This window comes from Anas acuta, chromosome 7 (assembly GCF_963932015.1).
Source record: "Anas acuta chromosome 7, bAnaAcu1.1, whole genome shotgun sequence".
NCBI lineage: Eukaryota > Metazoa > Chordata > Aves > Anseriformes > Anatidae > Anas > Anas acuta.
Window position 1 is genome coordinate 20,536,546 of NC_088985.1, and position 20,258 is coordinate 20,556,803.

General features: G+C 44.0%; 2 long non-coding RNA genes across 4 annotated transcripts in view; one reads left to right on the plus strand and one right to left on the minus strand.

Annotated features, from left to right (window-relative positions):
- The first annotated feature begins 5,511 nt into the window (after positions 1-5,511).
- LOC137859571 (uncharacterized) lies at positions 5,512-17,486 on the plus strand. Of its 3 annotated transcripts, none has more exons than XR_011098390.1 (5): positions 5,512-5,601; positions 7,606-8,752; positions 9,800-15,773; positions 16,299-16,401; positions 16,616-17,486. It is a non-coding gene; the product is annotated as an uncharacterized lncRNA (long non-coding RNA). The 3 variants fall into 3 exon arrangements; XR_011098389.1 differs by having other exon boundaries at positions 7,606-8,137; positions 8,651-15,773; XR_011098388.1 differs by having other exon boundaries at positions 7,606-15,773.
- LOC137859572 (uncharacterized) overlaps positions 6,159-20,258 on the minus strand; it is a 29,521-nt gene continuing 15,421 nt past the window's right edge. Inside the window, exon 2 of the long non-coding RNA XR_011098391.1 lies at positions 6,159-7,790. This is a non-coding gene — a long non-coding RNA (uncharacterized lncRNA). The remainder of the gene's footprint in view (positions 7,791-20,258) is intronic.

Here is a 20,258-nt window from a genome sequence, read left to right on the forward strand (position 1 = left end):
TCACTCCAGCCCATTTCAAGGGTTTATTTCAGCATAGCTGTAGTCTGGTCCCAGACTGAAGGCCTGCTCAGTGACTACAGGACGTGCCCTTCTGCAGCAGCTTTCCCGATTTTGTTTCATCCCAACACAGAGCAGTTCACACTGAAGACACAGAGACAACTCTGCGATGCAAAGTAAGCAGGGATATGGCTTCAGGACGTCCACTCCAAGGGTACATTCCTGATCCCATTTAAAGTCCTAACGTGAGTGCAACCCCAGGGCCAAGAAAGCCGAGGTCCATCACCCACCTGCATCCCCAAGGCACCCGCCCGGAGCTGCTGCAGCGGCTCGGGGCGGCGGGGGCCGGCGGTTTAGGTGTATTTTGGTGCCCTCTAGCGACTGGACACCAGGCACTGCTTGAAAACCCAACATCATACAAAGCCTGGCAGCATCTGGAGACAGACTCAAACTTTCGTTCTATTTCGCTTTTGGTTTTGATTTTTTTTTTTTCTTTCGATTAATATTCAGGAAATGTCGAAAAATTAATCTTTTTTTTTTTTTTCCTTTTAAACGCGTTCTTATCATTTAAGAAGTCCATTATTTTAGTGGTGTTTTAAAAAATATTATCAGCTATTAAAACTGAATAATAGCCATCCGAGAGAAGAGTAACCATGGAGCTATATCACATAAAAGCCCAGATTAGTAGGTAAGATAAAAGCGAGGAAAAAAATAAATCAGGTAGGAGGCTTTGTCTGGGGAAGGGGAAGGAAGGCACGCTGTGTGCCAGCAGCTGGGCGTAGTGCTCAGGCAGCAGGTACAGGGAGGGCTGAGGAGGCAGATATTGTAACTAAATCCATACTGCATTTACAGAGTTGTTCTCTGGGCTACAGGCAGCTGAATTACTCCTGCACTGAAGTGAGGTCCAGCAATGGCTTGTTTGTGGTGATGGAAACCTCTCACTTGCTGGAACTGTTCTGACACTCATCGTCTAGAGTTGCCAGATGGTAAACATGTTTAGTTTGTAACAAACATTCATTAACATCACTTAACATATGTCTCACTCACAGGACAAGGACATGTGTCATACAGGACCAGAGCTAACTGGGGTGTGGCTGTGATGTGTCAAATCCTGATCGTTTGATCACCCACTGGATGTGTGCTTTGCTCCGAGCCTTACCAGATCTCATAACCAATAGCAGACTGTGTAAACCCAGGTTTTCAAAGCCATCTCCTAAAACTTTTCTTCACTTGGGGGGAAATAGTTGGTCAGAAATAAGTCCCTGAAGTACAAACCCATGACCTGACTCTCCCCCAGTATATTAGAAATATCAGCTCCTTGTTTCTCCCCTTTTGAGTAGGTCTGGTCTTGTGGCTGCAGCTATTCTTCCTCACTACTTCAGAATCTGGGTTCAAGAGATTATCACCATACATCCTGGAACACAGAGGGAATGGGACCAGTTGGTGCTTCTACAGATCTTTCATCCTAATGGATCCCCAGGTGCTTATAAAACTTCGACCATCCACAAATAACATCAAAGAGTCTCTCGGTTACAAGACCTAGAGAAATACAGTAAAGCCGTCTAACCAACTTGTCTCAGCGCAGGGTTGTTTCTGCTAGAATATTTATTGGCATTGTGTTCAATCTGTTCTTAAAAGTTTTTATAGATACAGCTTCTATTTCTTCCCTTGGGAGTCCTTTCTATAGTCCCACAGACTGTACCTCCTTTTTTTTTTTTTTCCCAATGTCTCTATTTTTCACTCCTCCCTCCTGGAGTGTATAAATTCTGCTTAAACTCATTTACTACCTTACAAAATCCATCTCTGGAGATGCTTTCTATTTCCTCTTTGACTAACACAACCAAATCATAACTGTCAGTGTCATTTCATTATCTTATATCGTGAGTCCACAAAATGTTTTTGTTGATCTCATTTCTCAAACAGGGACCGACAGTTATTGATATGCAGGCGGTAAGCACTTGTGTCTTTGCTAGCTCACCGAAGGCAGTTTGGCATGCTATTTTCAACTAGGCAAAGAGCATTAAGGTAAGGAACTCATCTAGTCTGAATTTCATGCCAAGAAGTTCACCTATGATTTTAATTAACCAGACTGGAATACAGTTGTGCAAATGACGAACATTTGATGAGCTCTTGTAATCTCAGTTGTAGGGGCTGCAGTCAATTCAAAATCACTGACCTCAGAAAAAAAAAAAACAGCGTATTCACAACTATATGAGTGCAGGAATTGGTTCCTCCAGACTTCCGCCATTCAGTAAAAAACACTGAAATGAAAACAACAAGGCAATTTGGAAGAAAATACTTCAGTTTCACCTTACTCTTCATTTATGCTGTTGTTCACACTTTCAGGAAGGAGACAGCTCAAAGTGCTCATATGTACGTTCACCCTTGCACCTTCGCTCTTACGAGAAATGTGAGAGTTGTCTTGTTTCATGACATATACCTTAAGTTAAACGCTAACATCAGCCTCCCACGAGGGAGTAAAGTAGGTGTTTAAATTTGGCATGGCCACCCCCTTCACACATGTATACAATCAGTTCCCCGACATCTGTATCACAGTTGACTTACAGCTTGCTTGGTGTGTGTTAACTTAGCATGTACGCGAAGCTCTGCCTGCGTATTCCAGGCTGAGGGCCCAATCCACAGCTCTGCTCTGCCTCCACACAGCAAACACAGCACAGAGGCGTCAACATTTGTTTGAGCTCCGCAGCAGGAATTCCCCCTGTGTGATGAGGAACCCAGTGCTAGTCTACCTGGTGCCTTAGCTCTTACCCTGCCCTGCAGCTCCCTCAGTGGTGGTTTGGGCAGGACTGGTGCTGGCCCCAGGCTGGCTGTGTTACAGCCTTCAGGGGGCAGGACACCAGTGACAGAGCACAATTAGCTAACTCGCACTACAACGGTTATGAAGAACCCAGAGGAAGATGCATGAGAGCAGCACAAAGGCCACACTATTTCAGATCAAAGGTCTGCGTAGCCTAGAAGCCTGCCTCCAGCAATGGTCAACAGCAGATGTTCAAGGGTGGAGGGCAAGCATGGCTGAAACTGCCTGCAGTGTGCCTGCTGGGCACGTGGCCAAGACTCTGGGCTCAGCCTCAATGAGGATGTGGAGCTCCTGAATTGCCATGGATTTTGGCAGTTCTGAGCAGGTGTCACATCATTTGATTTCTGTACAGCATCAGAAACTTCAATAAAAAATAAGGAACTCTGTGACTTCGCTCCACTGTCTCTGAAAAACAACTTAAAGCTTCATTTCCCCCTCCCCAACCCCCCCCCCCCACACTTTTAAATAATTTTTTTGAACTCCTGCATTATCTGAAAAACCACAGAAGGCATTTATGGACATATTAAATATTTGTCTGGAAGATAAAGTCAGGAATACCTGGAGATAAGAATGATATTGAACTTTGCTTTTCCAGCAGAAGCTGACTACAGTATCCCTATGCAATAAAATACTTATTGATAATCTCATGGGAAAAGCTAAAATAGTGGAGTTACCTGGACAGCATACACCAGAAAGACAGGGAATTCACATCAGAGAAAGGCTTTAGGTTTGCAGAATTGGTCCTAAAAATACTAAATCCAGAGCATTATGATGGAGTTTCTTCCTATGACTAGACAGCAGATTATAGTTAACCAGTTTTTCCTGCAAAGAACAAACAGAATTTCTTCAGTGTGACCATCTAAGGACATAAATGCTATTTCTTGCAATCTCCTTTCCCAGAACAGCAACACAGAAAATTTTCTCTGCTCCTATAACCGGGGGAAGGAGAGGAAGGAATGTGTCTGGACCAAGCAATTCTGCACAAGAGGCCAGTATCTGATGTGCAGGCTCGTAAATGACACAGGAAGATTTTCCCTGGATTTACAGCCTCATTCATTCTGTGGGGGGCTGTAGTTTTCCCTTTTACATTTTGTGGAGGTGTTGCATGTGCTCTCAAACAGCAGATCTGATACAGAAATGGGGAAACAAAAGCCTCTCAGATCTCCTACAGAAGGCAGCTTCTTCCTCCCAAGCAAACACCCTGACCAGGTGGACTGCCTGCAGCTGGGATGCAGGAGCAAGACTGAGTTGTTTAAAGGTCATAAAAACCCTTGGGCCCAGCTTTTATTTGTGAAAAAAAAAAAAAAAAAAAAAAAAAAGTGGTAGCAGATGCTTCTCTGCACTACTCCTACAAGTGCCAGTGAGAGCGAACCTGCCTGAGACGTGTCTACACTACAGGTGAAGAAGAAATCAGCTGGGCTGGCTATATAAAATGTATCTTTATTTAGACATTACCACAGTGGGGTTCCTTATGGGAATGTCTTAGCACCTCATGGACCTTAGGAGAAGGGGTCAGTTCCCTGCACATGGACATCTGGTCTTCGTAGGCCTGTGTGACACTAGAAGCCTATATCTAAGCAATGAAAACTCACCCAAAGGACTCTGTCCTTGCTTCTTATTCCTATTTTAAGGATAGAGGAACCAAGGCAGGTCGCTATTCTGGACAATGGCTGCAGGAGCGTCCTCTTGTTCTGGGGGAAGCAGTGCCTGGGACACTGAGCCTTGCTTGCTGAAGATGCTGAGAGCTGCTAGCTCCAGCTGACCTCGGGTTTTGGTACAAGTGTTCCAGCTTTTTGCAAACAGCTGCTGGAGGAGTGCTATGGCACCAAAAGCTATTTATGGAATTTGAGATTACACAGAAAGCCTGTATTAAAGCCCATGCGGTACAGTTTACTGCAATAGCTGCAGTGATCTGGAGCTACAATAGCTTCTTGTGAAAGCTGGGACACTTGCAGACGTTGCCAGAGGTAATTAATATTCTGTCTTCCATTTACCTACTACAAATGATGGAACTGACCCCAAGCCCCCCACAAAAACACATAGAGCATGCATGCTCTTGCCTACTGCACTGACTTGCCCTGATCAGGTCCACCGTACATTTAACCCCCACAAACACACACACATTTACTCATACAGCTCAGCGAGTACCATTTAACTGCTGTGCACCTTCAGCTCTGCCTAAGCCCAATTTCGTTTTAGTTCCATGCTTGGGGAGCAGGGCAAGGCATGTTGCAATGATCTATGCAGTTTACATCCAATGGCCCTGGGAAAGTATCTTGGGTGTCTACAGGGAAACCTAAAGTTTCTGGCCTGCACACACGCAAGGCAGCAGCAACATAAACAAAAGCAGCTGAAGCACATGGCATGGTGTCTCCTGTCTTGACTGACACGATGGCAATTGCACCAGAGCATTGATTATCACTGATCTGTGCTGCCCCTGCTTTGCTGCCTGGGGCCTCCAGAGGAAATTGCTGGGAAGAGATCAGCACTGAGAAGCAGCAAGCACAGTTCCAGGCACGGAGAGTTCAAGGCTATCAGATCCTTGGTGGCCTGGGACTGCTGCCTCTAGAAGGGTCAATACAGCAAGGATTAACTCGCTGGCAAAGGGCCCAGTGAGTGTGGGGCTTCCTTCCAAAACCTCCCAGCCTGAAGGGCTTTATTCAGCCCTAACTCCAGATGCTACAAAACAAGAGGAACAGGAATTTCCCAAACATTTACTCTGTCAGGCTTGTGAGGCTGGACGAGAGAGTGGGAGGATCATGCTCAACAGGGGAAACAGCAGCAAGGTAGGAGACTGCAGGGGCACAGACAGATGAGCAACAGCTACCAAGTACCTGCCCTGGGTCCTGACTCAAAGATATCATTTTCATTAATTTCCATTGCCAGCAAGCCCAGAGGTTGCCTAGGACAAGCCTGACAGCTGACTTTTCTGGCCAGTCTTCTTTTTCATATATCTGCAACCCCCTCTTATTCTTTCTCACCCCTTAGCCTGTTTCACCCATTTATACTCTGTGGCTTTATTTTTTTTTTTCCTTTTTCTTTTTGCTGCTTCAGCCCTTTGTTTCTCCCTGCCTTTTCCCTTTCTTTGTCCTGCTCAGACTCTGTTCTGCTTGTCGTCTTTCTCATCCACAGCCTGCCCTTCCAAGGTGCTCCACTCCCTTGGAAACACTGACTTGAGAAGAGTAGCTCATGCATGGGCTGCTGGAGATGTGCAAGCAGCAGCGTTGTCCTTGGGCACGTAGAGCCTGCACCCTTCTGAGATGCTGCCCATGACACCCTTTGAGGTCCTTCCCAAGCAATGGCCCTGCATTCAGGAAGGAAGGCTCAGAAATATCTGCCATCCATGTCTTGTGATCTGTGGGAGTGTCTCTGTCTGAAGGGACAGTGCTTTCAGCATCCCTGTGAGACCTTCAGACAATATGAGCTCTCTCACATTCTCTTAGGAAACATTTAATTTCTAAGAGCAATAACGTTCTAGGGTTAAAAAGCGTTTCAAAGTTTTTAGACTCTAAGGCTACAAAGTCCAGGAAAGGATCTTCTGGGCTGAATCCAGAAGATTCACTACAAAAACTTCTGATTTTGCACCTCCTCCATCCACTTCTGTTGGCAGAGTTTTCCAAAGCCAGGCTGCTTGAATAGTTAAGGATTTTCTCTTAACTGTTGCTTCAGTTTATCCTTCATTCATTTATTTCTAATTTGTTCTTGCATGATAAAACCTATGGCATAAGGAATCCCTTCTATCTCACTGAAGGGCAGATATTTTAGCTGTTTTCTGGGGGCAGTTTTTACAGATTTAGCAATCACCAATGTTTTGGTGCTTACATGTCCTGCACAGTTAGTACAGAAGTCACAAGAAGGACTATCAGCTACGGTCCTGTCATACAATCTTCCATGTCCTTCTTCATCATATTTCCACATGAATGGGGTTATCTAGCTGGTGCTATCTAGCTCTGGAAGGTTACACTTCATTTAGATGTATTCAGTAAATTCTCAGCTCCACTGATACTCCATCTTCTAACAGCGAGGCTAAAAGGGCACAGGAATGTTTATGTTGGTTTAAGGCTCAATCATAATGTAGGGTTTTGTCTGAGTGGAAGTGCAAAATTGGAGCAGCTGGCAGAATTCAAGAAAACTATAGGATTCCCTTCAGATCAAAGGCAGGCACTTTCCTCTTCGTTCCCACAAATGATGTTAAGGAACTCTGTTGTGTGCCTCAATGACAACAACAAAAAGTTGTGTTTTCCTCCCCTAACTCTTCTCCTTTTTAAACTGGATTTGATTGAAATTTTTTCATCAAAGCATTTTCAGTGTACATTTGGGCTCTCGATGAAGCAAAAAAAAAGGTCTCAGTGTCTTTGGAAACATTCAATTTTTCACTAAGTAAACAAATCACATTATTTTTAGAGAACAACAGCAGCCAGAGGAGAAGAGAGGGAGGATACCGGGTCTCAGTGGAAAGGCAATATATTTTGTGTCAAAATGGAATAGTTTTCAACGAGCTGGAGGAGATCATCACATGTTCCTTAATTTCAGCTTTTGAAAATCTCTAATGTCAATCCCAGGAAGTGTTGACAACTAACAATTGGTCTCTGCTTGCTGGTTTGTTGACTCCATTGCTGTTAACTCCCAAACATGAATCTGAGTGGGGACTTGCATCTGAAGTTGAAATGCATGTACCAGTGGTCCAGAGTAGAAATTTCATTTCAAGTATTCCCAATTTGATCATACTTCTTGAAACTCTGTGGGATTTTTGGAAATTGTTAAGAGGGCCTCTACTCTTTCCCTAGCAGAGTGGTCATGTGTAATATCAGAAGAAAGCTCCCTTCTGTTTAAAAAGTTCCTGGTCCAAGGAGAAACTTCCCTCTTTTCATGGATGGCTGACAGTGTTGTACATAAACTCTGCCTCTTCCTCAACTGCCTGGAAGCTCTCTGGTATCTGGATAACCTTATTTCAGAAATAAGAGGTCCTGAGCCCCTGTGAAGAGAGACAGAAGTGTCCCCAGAGCAGAAGAAAGAGTGTGGTTGAGCAGATCCAGCCCTGAGAAGACATTTGAAACTGCCTAAGCAATTCTGATACCCAGTAGTGCTTACATTCAGACTCCCAGGTACTGGAGGTACAGACACACAGATGTCACAAGCTGGAGGAACACAGCTAAATTAGAAGCTTTGTTTTTGTTTTGTTTCAATAAAAACCACCAGGATGATAAGAGGGCCACCAAATCCCAGTGACCTGAATGAGAACTGTAGTTCAGCTTTCCACCACCAATGCATTGAGCTTGGTATGTGTTGTGAAGATAGGAATAGCCCAAAGAGCAAAACCAGGTAAGGTCTGTATGGAAAAGCAATGCAGACCTGGTGTGAGGGCTCAGAGGCAGAAGACCATGCAGGGAAGGGACTCTTGGAGGAGTTTCATTTTGATGTCAGGCTTCTCTCCTTTACGAGAGCCAGTGATGAATTTTGCACTGCTGAGTTATGCTGTCCTATGTGGCTGTAGCTCTGTTTATTTTGAAATCTTTCTGTGGTGGAGGGAATTTACGAGCCAGCAATATTTCTGCTTTATGGCACTTCCTTCATCCACATTCCTTCGTCTGGTCATTTACATGGGCCAGGCCCACGAGGAGAGGTCAGGGGGGCACCCAAGTGGTATCTAGAGGCTCGGAATGGAAACATGTTTTCTCACGCAAAAATAAATAAGGGAGAAATGTTTCCATTGCAGAAGAGGAACAAAGGCTGGGATCACAGCAGAAAGCAAGCAGAGAACAGCAGGCTGCCCAGCCAAGGCAATTAACAGCATTTAACAACAGCCATTCACTGTATGTAACATGTCTGTTCTAGTGACTCCCACTTCGGTTGCTTTAAATAGCAGATGAAATGCAGAATGAAATTGCAGTTATATCTGAGCCTGCACGAACTACCACAGAACAATCCAAGGTGCAGGTATGTATCTCCTCCAGGCCGCATCTGAACACTAAATGGGAACTCCCCTTGAACAACAGCTGAGGACTTCAGCTGGGAACACTGTTCAGCTAGAGCTGCCTGAAAATCCACTTTTCATCTCATTTCCTCATTTAAAAGTTTGCAGCAAAATGAGAAAAATACCTGCTAATTTTAAGCCTATAAACTCCCAGACAGTCTTACCAAAAGCTCAGACAACCACTCAAGCCTAAGGGGTCTACAAGATCAGCACAGCCTTACTAAAACCTACCAAGCACCGAAAAGACCAATGTGACTAGCATCGCAGCTGAGGTAATTCTTCTGATCAGGCTCCCATTTCCAGGTGTCAGCAAGGCACCTTACAGTGGTGCAGACCTAGGGGAAGCTCTGTCACTATGCCCCTTACCCAGCAGACAAGTCTTAGCTCCGCTTATGCTTGGTTGTGCATGCCTGCCTGTGCAAGTCTGACCTACAGCACGGAAGACTTCCCCTCTCTGTCTGCACGCAGAATGCCACCTGCAGTGGAGGGTCTCAGACACTTTAATACCTTCCACTTAATTGTTATGAGTCCTGTTGGTCTTAATTTTGCCTTCCCACCCCAGGATGGCTGTATTTCTGCTTTACATTAAACGAGTAATTCCCACGCAGGCAGTTTGTTAAGTGTCCTACAATGAGAGACAATACCTTAGAAAGGCACAAAGTGTTGATTTATCTGAGGTTACTGGCTCCAGCACGTGGTTTAAATCAGATTCTGGTCCACGACAGTGATATAAGAGAGAACCTTGCTTAATGGTGGTGAGGGGAACACATCTCCCTTCCTTAATCACACACAGATTTCCAGTTGGGAAGAGGCTGGGCTGCCTATTTGTCCTTCATTATACAAACCATAAACACACATTCAGACACACAGAGCTCATCCATCCTAAACATCTATCAAGAATTCCAGATTCCTCCACTGCAAACCAAGACCTTCTTTATTATCACATCCTTCCCCGAAAATGTTTACAAACTAACTTCTGTTCTCATCCCATTCTCATCTTCTTGCTGAAGAAATGAAAATATCAGGTTCCCAGAGAAGCTGCTTTTGAGGCTGCATTGAAAACATTGCCATATGGGTAAGTACAGCAGTATAACTTGCAGAGACCTTAATGTTTAGTAAACTTGATTCTGAGCTTTGGTTTTCCAGAACAGAAAAGTGTATTTTTTCCCCCTCCAAGGTCTGATGCTGGATTTGAACATGAGAACACAAGTAATGTTATCCGCTCACCGGCTTTTTGACAGCAAAAGTTGAATCTGTATCCTCTTGTTCTTAGACAAAGGTATCAACTAACTGATCTAAATGATCTGTTCCAAGCAGCCTTTTGTGATTCAGGGGGCTAATGACAGTGGAGGGGACAGGCCTGTACCCTGAGAGAGTTGCCACATCACTAAGATTCATCTCCTTGCACACAGAATTACAGAATCACAGAATCACAGAATTTCTAGGTTGGAAGAGACCTCAAGATCCTAGGAAAAGCTTCTCAAAGCTTTTTGTCAGGGAGCAGTACAGCGTAAGTTTGGCATCAACCAATCACAGCCAAAAAAGCTGCATTGATTTAAGAAATTCATACATCATGAATCTGCAGGGCTGCCTCTTCTTGCAGTATTCTAACATTGCAATATTCTAACAACAGCCCATGTTGTTGCTCCCCATCAGACTAGCATGTACCATCTCCAAGCTGCAGCTTGGTATTGCACTGAAAGCCATGAAGAGTGCTGATCCAAATCTGTTTCACAGCTGGACTGTTGTGCGGTAATCTCTTCCCAGTGAAAGAGGCTCAATGACAAACAGTTGGACAACTGTATTATCTTAAACTGCCATGGCATTTTAACAACTATATCAAAATCTTAATCAGATGGGACGTTTCCAAAGGCAGAAAGCAGGATTAAGGGCATGTTTCTTAGAAGCTCTTCAGAGGAGCTGGGCACTTCACAGATATTTGTGGCCTTGAAGAGAGAATCCAAATATCGGTCATTTGGCTCTTGCCTGAAATATCCTTGCCTTTTTTTTTTTTTTTTTTTTGGCAAAGCCAATTCTGCCAAAAAGATTCAGAGAAAGCTTTCAGGATTGTGTTTACCCTCGGATGTAACTCAGACACGACATTTGTAATGTCATCAGAGCAGGACTGCTGATGTGAATAACGGTGTTGGCAGCAGCTTCCATGGGACCAGGACTGGGTCCAGTATTCACATTTCCTAGGCATTCTCTGCTAAACATTATTGTACATAAAGAAGCATTTGTTTGGACTCCAGATGTTCAAGTAACCTCCTGTCATATTCTGTCTGCATCCCAGCTCTCCCATCTGTGATCTGAAGTGTTGCAAGGAAAAAGTGGAGGGATTTATTTTGATCTCACTTCCATCTGTTTTACACTTCACTGGCTCCCCTCTTGATTTGCACCAGTGTTTGAGAACAGGGCTAGAGAGTAACGCTGCTCATACCAGTGTAAATCCAGAAGACAGGGGCATTTACTCTGAACTGACCTCAGGCAATTACTTGCAGAGTTATTTGGGATAAACAGTTGTGATCCAGGAAATCAGCAAACCCCGTGTGGGCAGTTGTTCAGGGAGAGGAACATCTGCTCTGAAACACTGCAGTTGTTACCAGTGCTTAACAGATGGGCACCACTGCAGAGAATGACTGAGAAATGTGAACTTTACAACTTTTCTGAGCAACCCACGGCAAAGTTACTGCAGCGTATCCCGTGCTGATGTCTGTTTACTCAGAGAGCAGTCTGAAGGCAGTCCTGACCTGGGGGCTCTGGAAGGGCTTTTGCATCAGTGCCAGCCTCAGTTATAGGACAGGAAACTGATGAGCACTGCACTTAGTGACTGTGGTTATAATCAACCTTATAATCAGTGAGAATGGCCCCTGGTCATCAATGGTAAGATGCTCCTTATGAGTGACAGATAACCCTGTGTGTTTGCAGCAATCCTCCCCTTTCAGTTCCTGAGAAATGCCCTTCTACCCCAGGGCTCACCTGCACCAAAACTCACTGTGGCTGATGTTGACGGGATATCAGAGGGCAGAGAACTGCTCTCACGAGTTTGAAACCAGCCAAAAATTAGTGTCAGGTTGGTCTATGCAGGTTCCTAAGATAAATCTAAAGTTCGCACCAGCTTGCATAGCTCAGTTATTTATCTAAAGCTTCAAGGTGGGTGAAGATGTTTCTGCAGGCAGCTAAAGGCTCCTGATCCCAGCCTTCACTTCTGTAAGCACTCTGCATGCAGAATCCTGGCTGGGATCACCCGGCATACGAAACAGGGACTTGAGTTCCAAATGGGTAAAAGGTATCCACGAACCACAAAGGGAGAAGCAAAACAAACAAATAAAAAGCACTGTCCAAGAAATTCAGAATGACAAAAACCTTCTGCTTCTATCTTCACTCTAGCTCAGCTGAAATGGGTGGCTGACCCAAGGCAGCGGGGGGTGGGCTTTTATCCCTTCGTGCTGCAAGAAAAAATTCTCGGAGCTTTGTCGGAAAGAAACCATTAACACAGGAAAGGAGAATTAACGGAGACTGCAATAATCCTTGCTACAAACGAGATGAACCCAGCTTTGCCCCCCCAGCTGCATCGTTGGAAAGCCACCAAGGGAAGCTTTTTGGACACACAGATTCTCAAGGGCCTAGTGCACGAACCGTGTCACACAGATTACAGGAAGTTGTCTGCAATGTAGCGTTAACATTTTTTGCAGGAGATCTGAAAATTTCCATGCCTGATCCAGAACAGAATCCCCTGGTGCTTGGCTATCCTGTTCTTCCCCAGGCCTGGCTGCTGGACCAATCCTAACACAGCCAGCAGCCCAAGGTGATATCACTTGCTAACTATGAAGTTTGGGATTGAAATGCCTTGTTCTTTCTCATCTTGCTTGCCAGCACTATCCCCCAGCTCTAGTCAGGGCCTCTTATTTGCCTGAGAACTAAATTTAACCAAAGTAGTAATAAAGATGCTTTACATGCTCATCTGACACTAAGAAGCATTGGTGGGCAGATTATTGGCATGTGGAACGATGATCTCTTCTCAGACTTTCCATAATACTGTGACTATGAAGCTAAAACATCATTAATAATATGCCATTTAGCTTGCTTTTGAATGGTGGAGGAAGGACTAAGAATATATAAGGTTGAAGAGACCAAGGGGAAGAAGCTGGAACCTTTACACGCACTTGGCAGCAGGCAGGGAGACAAATCCCAGCTGTGCACATAGCACACTTTGATGTATGTGTATGGCGTTGCAATAGCACATCCATTTCCAAATGTATTTACTCATGGTGGTAGTCCAGGCAGCTGGTGCGTCCGTGTGCTAGTCAGATATCCAGGCTAGGAAAGATCCTTGGTCAGCAAAAGATGATGCTGCTGGGGCTGCGAAGAAGCATGTGTGTCCTCTCTGTTGGAGTTATTTCCTTCAGCTAGCATCTCCTGCTGAAAAATGGGAACTTTTGACTTTAAATTTTACTTTCAAGACAGCTAAATCTTCTATGGATTTGAGGGATGTAACTTTCTGCTGCTGATTTTTCTTGCACGACGACTGGGGAGCATGAAGGCTGAGATACTCTGGGCCCATTTAAATACAAAATACCAACCTCAGGTTGCTCTTTTTCTGTGTCCTTTTTTGTTTCAAGAAAGATATTCCTTCACCTCTGAAACTGTCTGTCAAAGGGAAGAGATGTATAATAATAGCAAAGAGGAGGTAGAGTTTAGGCTTCCTCCCTACATCCTAATGTAGAACTAATTTTGGGAAGGCACCTCACAAGGCCTTCCAAATCTTCCAGCCTCCTCCAAATCTGCAATATTGGACTCAGAAATCTGATTAGGGCTGTGCAGAAATGACATTATCAACACTGTAGCGCACTTCAATCTCACACCATTTCTCCAGTGCCCTGTAATAAGTGCCTATGAGCTGAAGCAGGCCTGGCACTGAGCCCCAGCAGCCCCTAAGAAGTGAAGGGGAGCCCTTGGTGTAACAGAACAATCATGACAGTACACATCAATTTACCAAAATAAAAAAGTACTCACTTCATAGCATAGCTTTTGATTTCCCTGGCCAACTAGTTGTCTTTGTGGACTCTTATATATGGCCTTTAATGGTGTGTAAGGGAAAGATTAATCTTCTACAGCCATTTGACATTGTTCAGCCCTGGGACATGTGGTGGTCTTCACCTGACAGCCAGGTGAAACCATCTCTACCATAATCACACTCTCCTTATATTTTCTTACACTGTGTGAACTGCCTTAAACATCCCAAAACTAAGTATGTACCCAAGGGAGTAGCTTTTACGGATGCAGGTGACTAAAGAAGAGAAGTGCTCTTTACACCCTTGACACCGTACTCGGTCAGGACCAGCCAGGTCACAACTTGGTGCTCAGCAGCAGCCTGTGTTATTGTGCCCATTGCACCATGGCCACTCCGGGTTCACTTGGCAAGCTCACAGCCAGCTGACAGAGCATCAAAAGGATTTGGTAATTAGCTACTAAAGCATTGAGATCCCAGCAGGTGCCACCTGCCGTGGCAAGCCCTGCTATGTTCAAGAGAGGGCACTTTGTTCCCCATCAGTTTTGATGCTCTTTTTATGCTCTAGTGTAAGCTCTTAGATGCAATAACTGCTGTCACAGCAGGTTGGATTTGGAGAGCTCTGCTGTGGGAATGGATGCTGCTATTTTTAAAAATCCATTTTACGTAAAACTCTACCAGAAGGGAAGAATTGCTTCTGGCTCAAGATCCCCTATGCCTGGACAAACCATCTCAGCAGATGCAGAGTGCCATGAAATAGAAATAATGGAAATAATGACAGCGCCTTCGTCTAGCAGGCGGGACGGACACTGCCGGAGTGATGGGCCCTTCTCCTGCAGCCTGAGAACAGAGCGCGTCTCATGGGAAAGCACAGACCTGTAACCCTGACGTGCGAGTGCCCTGCCTTATGGACGGGTTGTGACTGCCTGACACATCTTTACAGCTTCTCTCCTGACTGCTGCGCTTTCATACCTCATTACTCATGGTTATTCTGAGGTATATATTCTGGCTGGGTGGGAGAATACTGCTTTTCCTTCAGTGTTTTTTTTTTTTTCTTTCTTTCTAGCCAGTGACCAGAGCTCCTATATCTTTCATAGGCCTAACTCAAAGACTTATGTGTGAGTTAGTGTAAGATGGACTTTTTATGCTTTTTTTTTTTTTTTAAATCACCTAAATACAGCCCCAGGCAGATACACCAAACAGTCTAATTACATACCTGGAACAGAAACTAGCATCTTTTCAGTTACAAAACTTGTGTCTGACTGGCATCTTGCATGCTCCTCTTATTTTATATTTTTATTGTTCTTTGGACCACTCGGGTAATTAATTACACCAACCTATGACTGGACACTACTCTGACATACCCTTAGCTACATAAACAATTCAGGTCAAACTCAGAGATGATATAAGGGAATCAATATGGAAGGACTAAAAATAGAAGTCCCAGAGCAACCCTCTCCCACATTACATACTCCAACAGGCCAGGAGGATGCTGTGACTGATGAGAATTTGGACTTTCTCTATGACACCAGGCCTTCCTTCACCAATGCAGTTTTGTGATGCCTCTCAATAGACAAAGCAAGGACAACACTCTCATACAATGGCTTTGCAATGGTTTTACTTTTGCCACCAATTACTGATGAAATTATTCAGAATGGAAATATTTGATTTGCCACCTACAGACATATAAAGACAATATGTCCTGACAATAAGGCATCATCATATTGGAAAAAGTAGTGAAACCCTCTCATCATGACAACTAGCATGGCTGGGTCACAACTTTTGCTGATTTTGTACTGTGTGCATTGCATTCAGCCCAGAGGCTTCCAGTACGGACCTGGATACTACTGTACTGAGGTCTGCACCCACACACAGACTTTAACAGATCCTAACCTTATGACTTTCAGGTTAAAGAAAATTTTATTTTCTACAGCTCTGCACCATGCCACCCAAAAGAATCCCTGCTTCTGAAGGTCAGTCAAATACATTATATATATATATATATATATATATATATATATACACGCACACATACACACACACAAATATATATATGTAGGCTGCATAGATTTGTGAGCAGTAATGCTGTTCGTAGCGGTGTGGGTAAGAGAGAGTTAAACAAGTTTTATGTTCAGAGCACCTAAAAGGGTCAAGGGGTCACTTCCTTCATGTGTAACCAGTTGACCAGGTGCAACTGAAGAATTTTCCCTTCCTCAAAAGCCTCAAGGTATAGACCGTTTCCCAGAGGTGGATAATTAGATTTAATGGGCCAATATTTTTTGGTTATAGCAGAATCTAAAAATACTAAATGCACAGTGGCTAGAGAAGAGTGCAGAGATTTGTTTGACAAATGCTGCCCTCAGTACCAAAGTTACATGAATCCTCATTTAGAATTAGAGAGGAAACAGAAAGGGAAATGTTCTGTTTGAATGCATCTGAAGTGTGTGAGTTCGGCCCTGATTTCAATGAGTTATTTCTGTATTATCTCTTTTAAGCAGCTGCTCTTTCCTTTGGGACTACTGTGATCTGGCGCCCAAGAGCACATGGTAAAAGCTCATCAGCTTTCCATGTCCTGGAAACCAACTCTTCTGTCTGAAGCAGGTAATATCTTTAAAGCATGTTAGAGAATCCCATTGCTTGGGAATAAGATGAAAACAAATCACCATATATTCCTTTTTGGTTCTTTGCTATGGATACAGTCGATCTGAAATGTTTACTACTAGCTTAAAAAGGTAATTCTCCATTGTGGCTCTATATAAGGAATGATACACACACCTTGCTGGAGCCAAAGGCAAAACCTCTCCTTTTTTTCAAGGGGACTAAGACTGCACTCCAGAAATACAAATTCTAGATAAGAATTTCAAGAACATGCAAGCAGAGATCACCAGTCCAGATTTGGAAAGGCTCCACCAGGCACTGCAGGGCCTAAAAGACATTTTTACAAGTGGATATTTTCCTACAACCCTAGATCCTAAGCAGAACCGAGGTAATGCGGGCAGACAACATTTCCCGAACTCTATAGAAAACAAAGAGAGTCAAAGCTCCAACACAAGTTAACTGTTGGTGAATGAAAGACCTACACCACACTCAGTTTGAGATTCAGCCAGTCAAAACTTAGGTTTCTAACAATGAGGCATCCAGATGAAGAAAATTTTCCTAAGCAGCCTGTATCCAGATGGCACCAGCTGATGGAGGCTGACACTGCCCTAGAAAGTGACTTATTTCACCCAGTTTAGGTTGTTTCTTGGCCCTGTCAGTCTCTCTCTGCATTAACTGGGGATTAAGACAACCACACTGAGTAGGAGCTTGACCGTTAGTTAGAGTTTAGCTGCCTAGTTAGATAAAAGAGATGCCTGTTCTACTACTTGTGAAAGTGGCACCCCTTTTCCAACATAGAACTTCATGGATATTTTCAGAACTAGTGAAATTATGACACCTGAAGACAATCTTTAGACTCATGCTGAAATTAGTGTGAACAGAGGTTTTGGCTTATATTTTTAATCTTGTATTTGGTTTTGTTTCTCTTTTATTAGCAGTGGTTTAACTCAACACCTGAGAAATCCTGCATGAAAAGAAGGTCTTCATTAAAATTTCAACACCCTTGCTGCTTCAGTTGAGAGTTGGGAGAGCTCCCACTATGCATGTAATTGTTTTTCCATAGTAAAACACACTTTGCTGAAGGATAATTGATATGAGGCTTAAAATTCTAGCACCGACATACAAAGAAAAGTTATTAACTTCTCTAAGTATTTGTATGGGCCCCTGATTTTGTCCTCTGGAGTCCCATCATGTTCTTCAGGGGTGGGCTAGTAAATTGTCTTCTTGGCTGCCTCATTGGCCAAGTTCACCCACACACGTCTCATGTTCCAAGGAGTCTGATCCCATAGGTCTGTGTAACGTAACCAGCTTCTCCCCTGCAAATGTGCAATGAGAACATAACACCATTTTCTTTCTGATCTTAGATCATAGGCACAGGCAATTGACTGGCCTCTGAACTGATAGAGAAGAGTAATCAGGAATACAGAGCATGACTGTATCAGTTAAAAGGTGAAAAAATGCAGAGGTGTTGACTACATATCAGTATCACCAGCTGAAACCATCCACGAATGTACTCCTTGCTGGTTGTTAGCAGTCTGTATCCTGATTAATCTATTCCTCAAAACCACAAAAAAAAAAAAAAGGGGGGGGCCCTTCTACCCACCAGTTCACAGAGTTCTGTCTTTACTCTGCTCATAAATGAAGGGAGCAGGGCTGAGGGAACCCCGGGCACCCCTCAGCCTCCATCCTGCTGAACCCCCACCCACCCTTACCTGCTGAGAGAAAATCTGGTGCAGCTCATACAACTTGCTCAAATTCCTACAGCTCTCTTCATCCTGTGCCATGAGTTACATTAGAGACACCTCAGCTATTCACAAGAATAGAGACGCTTTCTAGCCCAGAAAGTACCACAAGACACTCAGCTCTATTGTGTTCTCACTTACGCAGCCAGGCTAAGCCCCCAGATGCCTTGCTCCTGCAGTGGAGACCTCCCAGATGTGCTTGGTGATGTCAGAACTGAGTGCTGGGCACTGGTAATTACTCAGATGTCCTTGACTCACCCTTCCCTTACACAGTTTATGGCCTTTACTTCTAATCAAGAGAGCTAAGGAGAGTTCAGTGGAATAAGGTAGCAAGCCTCCTACTGGGGAAAAATGGAGACGATGTTAAGCAATACTAATTTCACCCAGGTTAGAAGATAGTGGGTCCCATGCAGATATTTTCTAGGGTCTGCTCAATCCAGGAGTAACAGAGTGAGATCTTCCTGCATTAGTCCCTACACCCCAGAGAGGACCAGAGCACTACGACAGGGCCACTAGTGAGAAAATTCCCAGGACCCGTGCTGCCTCCTTGCATCTGCTGTGCAGGGTTTCAGGTCATGGATGACTGGTATATATGGGTATGCAAATTCTGTCTGCAGAGCTGAGGAGTTTCAGAGCTGCACATCAGTCCAGAATACAGCATCATCACAGCTGCAGTAGGGTTCTCTCCAGCTTCTGGAGTAATCAAACACTGGGCAGGTGTAAAGGTGGTTTTAAAACCACCCTCCTAGGATGCGAGTCATGTTCTGTGCTATCTGGAGGCAGAACACAACCTCACTGGGTCAGGCCAAACCTAGAAACAGGTCCCTAAAGGCATAGCTGTGTCTTTGCATATGGTCCATTCAAAGCTGTGGGACAACGTATGGCCACAAACAACTCAGTGCCAAAGATTTCCTCTGAAACACAGATCTGAACTTCAATAAAAGCAATCACAAGGCAGAGGGAATAGCACACATTAGTAAAGCCCCTCACCTTGCAATTGCTTAGGGTTGGCTATGGGGGACTGCTACAGTGTTGATGTGCAGTAGTGTTTGGGTTGGGGCCGCGCAGCTTGATAGCATGATCTAGGGAAGGTGTGGAGTTACTGCAATTATTTACAGATATTGAAAGCCTGTGTGTGAGCCCTATGGAGGACAGACATTTACTGAGGTGCTAGAAGGATGGATAAGAAGGGATACAGAAAGGAAATGAACAAAACAGCAAGGCTATCAGAAGGAATTTGCTGATATTACTCAGAGGAATAATCTCATCCCTGCTTCAAACACATAAAACTAGACTGGTAAAAATTACTAAAAATATAGAGTAGAAAAGCAAACTGGACTCAACTTCCTAGTGTGGATTCTGAGATCCCAGGAAGCTCTTTCTATCATCTCCAGGTTTCTCTGAAATTCAGGATCTTCTGGGAATGCTCCTTCAAAATTATGAAAAGGAGAATTCAGTAACATTTGTCTACTACTGTGTATTCCACCATAAATTGCATTCAGAAAGAAAAAAAGATATTCCTAGAGACCTGTAAGGTCTTGTTAAATGAACAAAACCAAGAGGGACTTCCTGCCTGGATGTCTTTGTGTTGAGATTATCCAAGACTCTTTCTTGACAGAGATTCCCCAGATTATTATTAGCATTGTTGTTTCCTGCAATAAAAAAAAAAAAAAATCCTCAAAGATTAGTTTGAACGAATGCTGAATGTGTGCTTCTCCAGCCAGGGAGCCCATCCCCAAGACTGCTGGAGGCTGTTTACCGCTGCTTTATGTTAGCTTGTCACTGATAGATTGACTGAATGCCTGACCATGTCCGCCTGCCAGAGATCAATGGCTTCCTCCAGAAAGAAGTAGCCTGGGGGAAGAAGGAATGCCTGGACCAAACAGCTTCCTGGTCTCCCATGCAGTTTATGGGTCTGATACTCTTCTTCCTTATCTCAGGGCAACACCAGGGTACACCTCCATCCAGACTGAATAGAGATATGCAAGTGTTGCTATCAGTGCAGAGGTCATTGGTAGCTTAAAGATCACACAGATCTTGCTTTTTTAGGTTTCCTAAACATTATCAAAAGAACATAAAGGAAAATAAGGCAAGGAAGACAACAGGCTATGCAGCAAG